The sequence below is a fragment of the Ranitomeya variabilis genome, chromosome 5, assembly GCF_051348905.1.
Source record: "Ranitomeya variabilis isolate aRanVar5 chromosome 5, aRanVar5.hap1, whole genome shotgun sequence".
Taxonomy (NCBI): domain Eukaryota; kingdom Metazoa; phylum Chordata; class Amphibia; order Anura; family Dendrobatidae; genus Ranitomeya; species Ranitomeya variabilis.
The window spans coordinates 687,242,380-687,254,902 of NC_135236.1; the positions used below are offsets into that span (position 1 = coordinate 687,242,380).

The following is a 12,523-nucleotide window of genomic DNA, read 5'->3' on the forward strand; positions in this document are numbered from 1 at the left end:
TTGAGTGACCTCCTCTGTTTCACAGAACGCCTGCTCTCGGGAGGCTCATCACTGCATTGCTGTACATTTTTGAGTGACTTCCTCTGTGTCACAGAACGTCTGCTCTCAGGAGGCTTGTGAGGAAAATGTATATAATAAGTTTAGTTTCTCTGCCAGCACACATAGGGTGGGCGTTGACCCCCCTTCACTCTGTGTTTAGCTTGTCTTGTCAATGAGTGTAGAAGGGTTTTTATTGCTTCTTGCTGGAAATTCCTGACTTTCAGCTCCCAAATCCCTCATACCCCTCCCAAAAGAATTTTTACAATCACTTGGGAAGGCTTAAACTCTTGTCCAGCTATAACTGGTATGGAAGCTTCCAGAATCATGGATGTCCTTTGTTCCATTATTGTAAGATATTGGGCCAAGGACTGGGGCTAAGAGAATCTTAGATAGAGATTGCTAAAGTCCATCGGAGCATCTATCCATCACTGTAAACATGAGCTTCTAACTCCATCAGGTAAAAAGTTTGGATTTCTCTGTAATTATGCATCACAAATAGGACATATTTGATCTCATTAGAATGCCAACGTTAATACGAGATGATTGCTGGGTTTGTTATGACTATGACATGTTTTGTAGCAGAGTTATAGAAATTAGACAAATTTAAGGTTGAATTACTAAGACTGAAAAAAGAGAAGGGCGATCTTAACCCAGCCCTTTTGGTGATGTCACGGGCTGCAGGTCATAAGTGTCTGCCAGGCTTTGAGCAGTTAGTTTTTACCTGGTCTGTCTGTCTGCTGGAGTCTGTGTGAGCCTGTTCCTATCCAGACCTACTGATGAACTGGGACAGATGGAAACTCCACTAGCCTGGTTGCCTGCAATGCTTTGAACACATGTAAGTGTTATTTCTCATGTAATCCTTGTTTTTTTATATAATTACCTTGTACATAATTGCAATTGTCTCTTTTGTAACATCCTTGTAATATTTTTCGATAAACACTGCCTTAAAATCATTTATGGAGTATAATAATTAATATACTAGATTCGTTCTCCTGTTCTAAAACGTACCCTGTCTCCGGAAGGAAATTGCGCTACTGTGTTGGGTTAGCTTCGGACCCGTTTAATCGAAGCTGGTGTGTCATGTTCTCAATGGCAAGAGAACATAGCATCAGCATATATAGGAACTAGCTCTTGGAAGATGGGAACTGAGCTGACCATGAACTAAACCTAACGCACAACTAGCAGTGGCCGGGTAGCATGCCTACGTTGATTCTAGATGCCCAGCACCAGCCGGAGGACTAAATAATGCTAGCAGAGGAAAATATTAGTCCTAGCTCACCTCTAGAGAAATACCCCGAAAGGAGACAGAGGCCCCCCACATGTATTGGCGGTGAATTAAGATGAAATAACAAACGTAGTATGAAAATAGGTTTAGCAAATTTGAGGTCCACTTACTACATAGCAGAAGACAGAAAGGACACTTTCATGGTCAGCTGAAAACCCTATCAAAACACCATCCAGGAATTACTTTAAAACTCTGGCATTAACTCATAACACCAGAGTGGCAATTCCTGTTCACAAGAGCTTTCCAGACACAGTAACGAAACTACAGCTGTGAACTGGAACAAAAATGCAAAAACAAACATGGACAAGAGTCCAACTTATCTAGTAGTTGTCTAGGAGCAGGAACAAGCACAGAGAGGCTTCTGATAACATTGTTGACCGGCAAGCAACTAACAGAGCAGCAAGGTTATATAGCGACTCCCACATCTTGATGGGAACAGGTGAACAGAGAAGATGAAAACACCAGTTCAATTCCACCAGTAGCCACCGGGGGAGCCCAGAATCCAAATTCACAACACTGGTGGCAGCTTACCGTGCAGGCCTTTGGGTGTTGTTGTAGGGACTGCGGCGTTGATAATTATTGTTCCTGCCTGTGCGGGAGTAGTTTATCGCGTCGCTGCAGCGTGCCCAATAGCCAGTACATAGCAGGCAGCCTTTCTGGTGATTAATTACCAAGGGTGCAGTACCTAATCTGACCTGAGAGTAAGAGGGGGCACAAGAGAGCTGCAAGTGTTAAGTGGAACTGTAAGCGGGATATACATAAATCCCTGCAGTTCGTGGTATATTGAAGAGCAGTGGGATACCTAGAATAAGCCCCTACTGTAAACTAAGAGGTCAATAGCCTTGTGTGTGTTTTTTCATCCCATTGTGGAGTGGAGGGATAACTAAGATAAGCCCCCCTGCACATGTGATAGCCGTCTGTTGGCTTAAAGTCACCCCGATCCGTGACGTAGGGGTGACGGTCACGGTGTGAATCGTGACAAATTGGTGGCAAGGCGGTGGCATATTAGAGCATTAGTGATTTGGTTTGAGCAATCATTCCTCTCACTAAAAACTTGCAGAAAGTTCTTGCGAGGACTCTGCGCAAATAAGCTTGGAGAACGAACTCAGTGTTTATTAGTCCGGAGACAATTGTGTACTGGTAATTATCCCCTCCCTTCTCTTCGTTTTTCTATCCTATCTTTTATTTGGCAACCATGGCTGCGAAAGGAGAAGCCTGGTACACACAGCAGAAGAGGGACACTCTTGCTGGGATATGTATGTTCCATGGCCTGAACTCCCAGGGCAAGACTAAGACTCAAATGGTCGCTGAACTGGTGCAATGGGAAGCCTCTCTAGACCACTCTCAGAGCCCGGAAGCCGCAGAAGCCAGCACTAGCGAACATGGTGCTGCAGCAGAGGTCCAACCACTGAATGCCGGCCCTATTAGTAACCAGGGCGGATTGGACCCCCACCTGCAGGCAGCCTTGAAAGAATTCCCCACGGACGACCATGAGGGACGTCGGCAGCTGATTCAGCAATACCGGCAGGAGGCTGAGGCCCGAGCCGAGCGAGAGGTCCAGGCCCAGCGGGAGGCTGAGAGAGCCGAGCGGCAAGTGGAGCGGGAGTACCAGATGCAGATAGCCTGATTGCAAATGCAGGGGTCGGCCCAGTCCGGCCGTGAGCCCAGCAGCGCTCAGACACCGAAGCCCCGGCCTGAGCACTTTCCTGTGATGGAAAAGGATGGGGACTTGGACACTTTTCTGCGGGCCTTTGAGAAAGCCTGCAGACAGTACCAGCTGCCTACACAAGAATGGGCACGATACCTGACACCAGGACTGAGAGGCAAAGCTCTGGAGGCATTTGCTGCCCTCCCTCAAGAACAAGATGGTGACTATGAGGCCATCAAGCAGGCTCTGATAGCCAAGTACCAGCTTACACCCGAGGTGTACCGTAGAAAGTTCCGGACCCTCCATCGTGGCCCACACGACAGTTACAGTGATGTGGTGCATGGGCTGGGGACCCACTTTGACCAGTGGACCCAAGGACTGTCAGTGACCACCTTTGCACAGCTGCGAGACCTGATGATCAAAGACCAGTTCTTCCATCTTTGCCCAGCTGAGGTGCGACAGTTCGTGATGGACAGAGAAACCAAAGACGTGACGAAAGCAGCGCAGATTGCCGATGCCTATGAGGCCAACCGTAGATCGGAAGTGCGGAAGCCAGTCACCACCAGCTGGAGAGGGGGTAAGCCTGCATCCAACGCCAGTACCCCTGCCAGCCAACACACCAGAGGTCCTGTCCCCGTAGCCAACAGCACCAGACCTACCACCGAACCCCGCAAGTGTTACTTCTGCAATCGGACTGGTCATATCAGTCCCAACTGTCCAGACAAGCAAAAGAACCCCTCATCCAAGGCCCCAGGGCCTAATGCAGCAGTTCTTTTGGTGGGTGGTGTGGCTGGGAGGGGGTGTGTCAACGTACAGCACGTCACCGTGGGAGGCCATGTTGCTACAGGCCTCAAGGACACCGGGGCTGAACGAACCCTCATCCGACCCGAACTGGTTGCCCCTGAAGAAATCATTCCGGGGAAAACCCTAATAATAATAATTTGCCCACTGATGTTTTGTTGGGGACTGATTTGGGGAGGTTGGTTGCATACTACATCCCTGACACCCCTCCCCAATCTACTAATGAGGGTAACGTTAACCCTGATGATGATGATGATGGGAAATCGCATGTGTTACCTGAGCATGCTTTATCTTGTAATGATGCATCTGCTAACCATTTTTTCCCTAGGATTCAAGGTGAAAATGTGGTACCTGTGCCAACTGAACCTGATAACCATTTTTCTGCAAATGTTAATGTGTCCATAGGTACAGGAGTGCTCAGCCACGTCGCTCTGCGGAGTGAGACGGCTGAGGAACCCCTAGCAGGGGCAAGTGTCGGTGCTACAGAAAATGGGGAGATGCATGGGAACCGTGAGAAAGGTGACGCCATGAAATTGACCAGTGCCACCGAGGAAGGTAACTGGCCCATAAGTAGCACTGCCCCTGAAGTGTTGGGGCGGATGGGGAGGTAGCGCCCATAGCAGCGCCGGCTGATGGGTCTGTAGAAATCCCCGGGGAGACAGCCTACGTAGCTGCTGTCACCCGCAGTCAGAGTGCCCGGAACGCAGATAACTGTCTGCCTTCCGGACCCTCCTCAGTCATCAATGTGTTGTGAATTCCGCTCTTGGGCTCCCTCCGGTGGTTGTAAGTAGCACTTTTGTGAATTCTGCTCTTGGGCTCCCTCCTGTGGTTTTGAGTGGTATAGCTGCTTCTTGGATTTAGCATCAGCAGCTGCTTCCACTGATCGTTTTTCTGGCTCGGCTATTTTAGTCTGGCCTTATCCCTCAATCAATGCCAGTTGTCAATTGTTCCTGCTTGGAGCCACTGCTCTTTTGGATTTCCCTGACACTCTGTCCAGTTCAGCAAAGATAAGTCCTTGCTTGTCCTTTTGCAGTCCACTTGTTGTGGACTTTATTGTTCAGCACATTCTATGTTTTGCTCATTTTTCCAGCTTATCAGTATGGATCTATTCAGCTAAGCTGGAAGCTCTGGGCTGCAGATTTTGCCCTCCACACCTTTAGTCAGGTGTGGAGATTTTTGCATATCTCTGCGGTGGACTTTTTCTAGTTTTTATTACTGACCGCACAGTGTTCTTTCCTGTACTATCTATCTAGCTAGAAGTGGCCTCCTTTGCTAAATCTTGTTTCATACTACGTATGTCATTTCCTTCTCCTCTCACAGTCAATATTTGTGGGGGGCTGTCCTATCCTTTGGGGATCTTCTCTGAGGCAAGATAGCTTTCCTATTCCTACCTTTACGGGTAGCTAGTTCTCCGGCTGTGACGAGGTGTCCAGGGAGTGACAGGAACATCCACGGCTACTGCTAGTGTTGTGTTAAGATCAGGAACTGCGGTCTGTATAGTTACCACCTGCTCAGAGCTAGTCGCATGTCGCTCCTAAATCACCAGTCCATAACAGTACAACTGGCCAAAAATGAGTTGAATGCATCTCAAAAGAAGGAAAAGAAGAAGAGTTCTGAGCCATTTTTTTTTCTTTAGTCTGTTTTGTCTTTTTTCTTCCTCTTAATCTCTGGGTGGATTTGGGCGCGGACATGGATGTTCAGGGTTTGTTTTCTCGTGTGGATCAGCTTGCTGCAAGAGTTCAGAGTATCCAAGATTATGTTGTTCAGACTCCAGCCTTAGAGCCTAGAATTCCTACTCCAGATTTTTTTTACGGGGATAGATCTAAGTTTTTGAACTTTAAAAATAACTGCAAATTGTTTTTTGCTCTGAAACCCCGTTCCTCTGGTGACCCCACTCAGCAAGTTAAAATAGTTATTTCTCTGCTGCGTGGTGACCCTCAGGACTGGGCATTCTCCCTTGAGTCAGGGGATCCGGCATTGCTTAATGTAGATGCATTTTTTCAATCGCTCGAATTATTGTATGACGAACCTAACTCTGTGGATCATGCGGAAAAAAACCTTGTTGGCCCTGTGCCAGGGTCAGGAAGCAGCAGAATTATACTGCCAGAAATTTAGAAAATGGTCTGTGCTCACTAAATGGAATGAGGACGCTCTGGCAGCAATTTTCAGAAAGGGTCTTTCTGAAGCCCTTAAAGATGTTATGGTGGGGTTCCCCACGCCTGCTGGTTTGAGCGAATCTATGTCTCTAGCCATTCAGATTGATCGGCGCCTGCGCGAGCGCAAAGTGGTGCTCCATATGGCAGCATCCTCTGAACAGAGTCCTGAGCCTATGCAATGTGATAGGATTCTGACCAGAGCGGAACAGAGGGGATACAGACGTCAGAATGGGCTGTGTTTTTACTGTGGTGATTCAGCTCATACTATCTCTGATTGCCCTAAGCGTATTAAGAGGGTCGCTAGATCTGTTACCATTAGTACTGTACAGCCTAAGTTTTTCCTGTCTGTGACCCTGATTTGCTCATTGTCATCTTTCTCTGTCATGGCATTTATGGATTCAGGCGCTGCCCTGAACCTAATGGACTTGAAATTTGCCAGGTGCTGTGGTTTTTCTTTGCAGCCTTTGCAGAGCCCTATTCCTTTGAGGGGTATTGATGCTACACCGTTGGCCAAGAATAAACCTCAGTATTGGACTCAGCTGACTATGTGCATGGCTCCAGCACATCAGGAAGATTGTCGTTTTCTGCTGTTGCATAATTTACATGATGTTGTTGTACTGGGTTTTCCATGGTTACAAGTACACAATCCAGTGTTGGATTGGAAATCGATGTCTGTGACTAGTTGGGGTTGTCAAGGGGTACATAGTGACGTTCCTTTAATGTCAATTTCCTCTTCCCCCTCTTCTGATGTTCCTGAATTTTTGTCAGATTTCCAGGATGTATTCAATGAGCCCAAGTCCAGTTCTCTTCCTCCACATAGGGACTGTGATTGTGCTATTGACTTGATTCCAGGCTCTAAGTTCCCTAAGGGCCGACTTTTCAACCTGTCTGTGCCAGAACATGCCGCCATGCGGAGTTATGTTAAGGAGTCCTTGGAGAAGGGGCATATTCGGCCGTCTTCGTCACCATTGGGAGCGGGATTCTTTTTTGTTGCCAAGAAGGATGGCTCCTTGAGACCCTGTATTGATTATCGCCTTCTTAATAAGATCACGGTCAAATTCCAATACCCTTTACCTTTGCTCTCTGATTTGTTTGCTCGGATTAAGGGGGCTAGTTGGTTTACCAAGATTGACCTTCGAGGGGCATATAATCTTCTTCGTATTAAACAGGGTGACGAATGGAAAACTGCATTTAATACGCCCGAAGGCCATTTTGAATACCTGGTGATGCCTTTCGGGCTTTCTAATGCTCCTTCTGTATTTCAGTCCTTCATGCATGACATTTTTCGCAATTATCTTGATAAATTCTTGATTGTGTATTTGGATGATATTTTGATTTTTTCCAATGATTGGGAGTCTCATGTGAAGCAGGTCAGGATGGTATTCCAGATCCTTCGTGATAATGCTCTATTTGTGAAGGGGTCTAAGTGCCTATTTGGAGTTCAGAAGGTCTCTTTTTTGGGGTTTATTTTTTCTCCTTCGCCTATAGAAATGGATCCTGTTAAGGTCCAAGCCATTCATGACTGGATTCAACCCACATCTGTGAAGAGCCTTCAGAAATTTTTGGGCTTTGCTAATTTTTATCGCCGTTTCATAGCCAACTTCTCTAGTGTGGTTAAGCCCCTGACCGATTTGACGAAGAAAGGCGCTGATGTGACAAATTGGTCCTCTGAGGCTGTGGAGGCCTTTCAGGAGCTTAAGCGCCGATTTACTTCTGCCCCTGTCTTGCGTCAGCCGGATGTGTCTCTTCCTTTTCAGGTTGAGGTTGACGCTTCTGAGATTGGGGCAGGGGCCGTTTTGTCACAGAGGAATTCTGAGGGTTCCTTGATGAAACCATGTGCCTTCTTTTCCCGAAAGTTTTCGCCTGTGGAACACAATTATGATGTCGGCAATCGGGAGTTGTTGGCTATGAAGTGGGCATTTGAGGAGTGGCGACATTGGCTTGAGGGAGCCAAGCACCACGTTGTGGTCTTGACCAATCATAAGAATTTGATTTACCTCGAGTCGGCCAAGCGGCTGAACCCTAGACAGGCTCGATGGTCCCTGTTTTTCTCCCGTTTCGATTTTGTGGTTTCATATCTTCCGGGATCTAAGAATGTTAAAGCTGATGCCCTCTCTAGGAGTTTTTTGCCTGACTCTCCTGGAGTTCTTGAGCTGGTTGGCATTCTTAGGGAAGGGGTGATTCTTTCTGCCATCTCCCCTGATTTACGGCGGGTGCTTCAGGAATTTCAGGCTGATAAACCTGACCGCTGTCCTGTGGGGAAGCTGTTTGTTCCTGATAGATGGACAAGTAAGGTAATTTCTGAGGTCCATTGTTCGGTGTTGGCCGGTCATCCTGGGATTTTTGGTACCAGAGATTTGGTGGCTAGGTCCTTTTGGTGGCCTTCCTTGTCGTGGGATGTGCGTTCTTTTGTGCAGTCCTGTGGGATTTGTGCCCGGGCTAAGCCTTGCTGTTGCCGCGCTAGTGGGTTGCTTTTGCCTTTGCCTGTCCCTGAGAGGCCCTGGACGCATATTTCCATGGATTTTATTTTGGATCTTCCTGGGTCCCAAAGGATGTCTGTTATCTGGGTGGTTTGTGACCGGTTCTCTAAAATTGTCCATTTGGTACCTTTGCCTAAATTGCCTTCCTCCTCTGATTTGGTTCCATTGTTTTTTCAGCATGTGGTTCGTTTGCATGGCATTCCGGAAAATATTGTGTCTGACAGAGGTTCCCAGTTTGTTTCCAGGTTTTGGCGGGCCTTTTGTGCTAGGATGGGCATTAATTTGTCTTTTTCTTCGGCGTTCCATCCTCAGACAAATGGCCAAACTGAGCGAACTAATCAAACCTTGGAAACCTATTTGAGATGCTTTGTGTCTGCTGATCAGGATGATTGGGTGGCTTTCTTGCCGTTGGCCGAGTTTGCCCTTAATAATCGGGCCAGTTCGGCTACTTTGGTTTCGCCTTTTTTTTGTAATTTTGGTTTCCATCCTCGTTTTTCTTCAGGGCAGGTTGAGCCTTCTGATTGTCCTGGTGTAGATTCTGTGATGGACAGGTTACAGCAGATTTGGACTCATGTGGTAGACAATTTGATGTTGTCTCAGGAAAAGGCTCAGCGTTTTGCTAACCGCCGTCGGTGTGTTGGTCCTCGGCTTCGTGTGGGGGATTTAGTCTGGTTATCTTCTCGTCATGTTCCTATGAAGGTTTCTTCCCCTAAGTTTAAGCCTCGGTTTATTGGTCCTTATAAGTTTTCTGAGATTATCAATCCAGTGTCTTTTCGTTTGGCCCTTCCAACCTCTTTTGCCATCCACAATGTTTTCCATAGATCTTTGTTGCGGAGATATGTGGTACCCTTTGTTCCCTCTGTTGATCCTCCTGCCCCGGTGTTGGTTGAGGGGGAGTTGGAATATGTGGTTGAGAAAATTTTGGATTCTCGTTTTTCGAGGCGGAGGCTTCAGTATCTTGTTAAGTGGAAGGGTTATGGCCAGGAGGATAATTCTTGGGTGGTTGCCTCCGATGTCCATGCTGCCGATTTGGTTCGTGCTTTTCTCTTGGCTCGTCCTGATCAGCCTGGGGGCTCTGGTGAGGGTTCGGTGACCCTTCCTCAAGGGGGGGGTACTGTTGTGAATTCTGCTCTTGGGCTCCCTCCGGTGGTTGTAAGTAGCACTTTTGTGAATTCTGCTCTTGGGCTCCCTCCTGTGGTTTTGAGTGGTATAGCTGCTTCTTGGATTTAGCATCAGCAGCTGCTTCCACTGATCGTCTTTCTGGATCGGCTATTTTAGTCTGGCCTTATCCCTCAATCAATGCCAGTTGTCAATTGTTCCTGCTTGGAGCCACTGCTCTTTTGGATTTCCCTGACACTCTGTCCAGTTCAGCAAAGATAAGTCCTTGCTTGTCCTTTTGCAGTCCACTTGTTGTGGACTTTATTGTTCAGCACATTCTATGTTTTGCTCATTTTTCCAGCTTATCAGTATGGATCTATTCAGCTAAGCTGGAAGCTCTGGGCTGCAGATTTTGCCCTCCACACCTTTAGTCAGGTGTGGAGATTTTTGCATATCTCTGCGGTGGACTTTTTCTAGTTTTTATTACTGACCGCACAGTGTTCTTTCCTGTACTATCTATCTAGCTAGAAGTGGCCTCCTTTGCTAAATCTTGTTTCATACTACGTATGTCATTTCCTTCTCCTCTCACAGTCAATATTTGTGGGGGGCTGTCCTATCCTTTGGGGATCTTCTCTGAGGCAAGATAGCTTTCCTATTCCTACCTTTAGGGGTAGCTAGTTCTCCGGCTGTGACGAGGTGTCCAGGGAGTGACAGGAACATCCCACGGCTACTGCTAGTGTTGTGTTAAGATCAGGAACTGCGGTCTGTATAGTTACCACCTGCTCAGAGCTAGTCGCATGTCGCTCCTAAATCACCAGTCCATAACACACTGTGACTGAACCAGAGGTGGACCCAGAGCAGGTCCAAGAGGGTTCCCGTGGGGAAGGGACCCTGACGTTGCTTCTGGCTTCCCCTAGCCAGGAGTTTCAGGCCGCTCTGTGCGCAGATGCGAGCCTAGAGAGTTTGAGACAACTCGCTGAGCCGCCCACCTCCGGGACTGATAAGGAGAAGGTGTTTTGTGAATGAGGAAGGTTGTACCGGGAGACAGTACCCGGATAATCACAAAAGGAGTGGTTGAGGGAAAGACAGCTGGTCATCCCGCAGCAATTCCGGGGTGAGTTGTTACGGATTGCCCATGAGATCCCGCTAGCTGGACACTTGGGGATCAGAAAAACTAAGGCCCGGCTGTCTCAACACTTCTATTGGCCTAAGATGGGGACAGATGTGTCAAACTACTGCCGCTCCTGTGTCACCTGTCAAAGAGTGGGGAAGGTGGGGCCTGCTATTAAGGCTCCCCTGATCCCTTTGCCAGTGATAGAGGAGCCTTTCCAGAGGATCACGGTGGACATTGTGGGCCCGCAGGCCGTCCCCAGCAGCTCTGGGAAGCGATACATCCTTACTGTGGTAGACTACGCTACCCGGTACCCAGAGGCAGTAGCTCTGTCTTCAACTAGGGCAGATAAGGTGGCGGATGCCCTGTTGGCCATCTTTTCACGTGTATGATTTCCCAGGGAAATGCTTACTGATCAAGGGACCCAATTTATGTCTCGCCTAATGGAGGCTCTCTGTAAGAGAATGCCGGTGAAGCACCTGGTATCGAGTGCGTATCACCCAAAGACCAATGGCTTGTGTGAACGCTTCAATGGCACAATCAAACAGATGCTACACATGCTGGTTGAGACACAAGGGCGCGACTGGGAGCGGTACCTCCCACACCTGCTGTTCGCTTACCGAGAGGTTCCGCAGGCCTCGACGGGGTTCTCCCCCTTCGAGCTCCTGTATGGCAGGCGAGTCCGGGGACACCTTGGGTTGGTAAGAGAATCCTGGGAAGAGGAGCCGAACTGTTGTGAATTCCGTTCTCGGGCTCCCTCCTGTGGTCATGAGTGGTATTGTGTGAGTTCTGTTCTTGGGCTCCCTCTGGTGGCCTTTAGTGCTTACTGCGGGTCTGTAGCTGGAATCCAGCTGCCTCGTTTTCTGCTAGTCTGGCCTCTATTTAACTTCACCTGGACCTTCACTTTTTGCCTGCTGTCGTTGTATTCAGTACTGGTTCTGATCTCTCTGGACTTTCCTTGTGACCTGTCTCCTCCTGAAAAGCTAAGTCTTGCTAGTTCATGTTTGCTCATTATTTCCTTGAAAATGTTTCTCTGTATATGATGAGTTCTGTCCAGCTTGCTTATATGTAATATTCTCGCTTGCTGGAAGTTCTGGGGTGCAGAGTTGCGCCCCTCACATCGTGAGTCGGTGTGGGGGTTCTTGTAATCTCTGCGTGGATTATTTTTGATAGCATTTTATACTGACCGCACAGATCCCTTGCTGTCTTCTGTCTATTTAGTGTTAGCGGGCCTCATTTGCTAAAAAAAACCTGTTTTCATTTCTACATTTGTGTTTTCCCCTTAACTCACCGTTATTATTTGTGGGGGGCTGTCTAAACTTTGGGGTAATTTCTCTGAGGCAAGTGAGGCTTGCTTTCTCTCTAGGGGTAGCTAGTTTCTCAGGCTGTGACGAGGCATCTAGGATTTTAGGTAACGCTCCACGGCTGCCTATAGTGTGTATTGATAGAATCAGGGTTGCGGTCAGTATAGCTCCCACATCCCCAGAGCTTGTCCTAAGGATTTCTGTTACTTAGCAGGTCAGTTTGCGATCTTTGCCACCAGGATCATAACAGTACAGCAGACCATAAAAGAGTTAATGCATCGCAAAAGAGGGATAAGAGATCCTGAGTTCATTTTTTTTTTTTTTTTCTTCCTCTGCAGTGTGGCTAGCCTCTCTCCTCCCCTTAATCTCTGGGTGGTTCAGAATTCAGCTGCAGACATGGACATTCAGGGTCTGTCCTCTAGTCTGGATCATCTCACTGCAAGGGTACAAGGTATCCAGGATTATGTAGTTCACAGTCCTATGTCAGAGCCTAAAATACCAATTTCTGAGTTATTCTCTGGAGATAGATCTAGGTTTTTGAATTTCAAAAATAATTGTAAATTATTCCTTTCTCTGAGACCTCGTTCCTCTGGTGACCCTG

At 47.7% G+C, this 12,523-nt stretch overlaps 1 protein-coding gene across 1 annotated transcript in view; it reads right to left on the bottom strand.

Moving 5' to 3' along the window:
• The window catches only part of SLCO1C1 (solute carrier organic anion transporter family member 1C1), a 124,029-nt gene that overhangs the window by 8,107 nt on the left and 103,399 nt on the right, over positions 1 to 12,523 (bottom strand). The gene's annotated exons all lie outside the window — the stretch shown is intronic.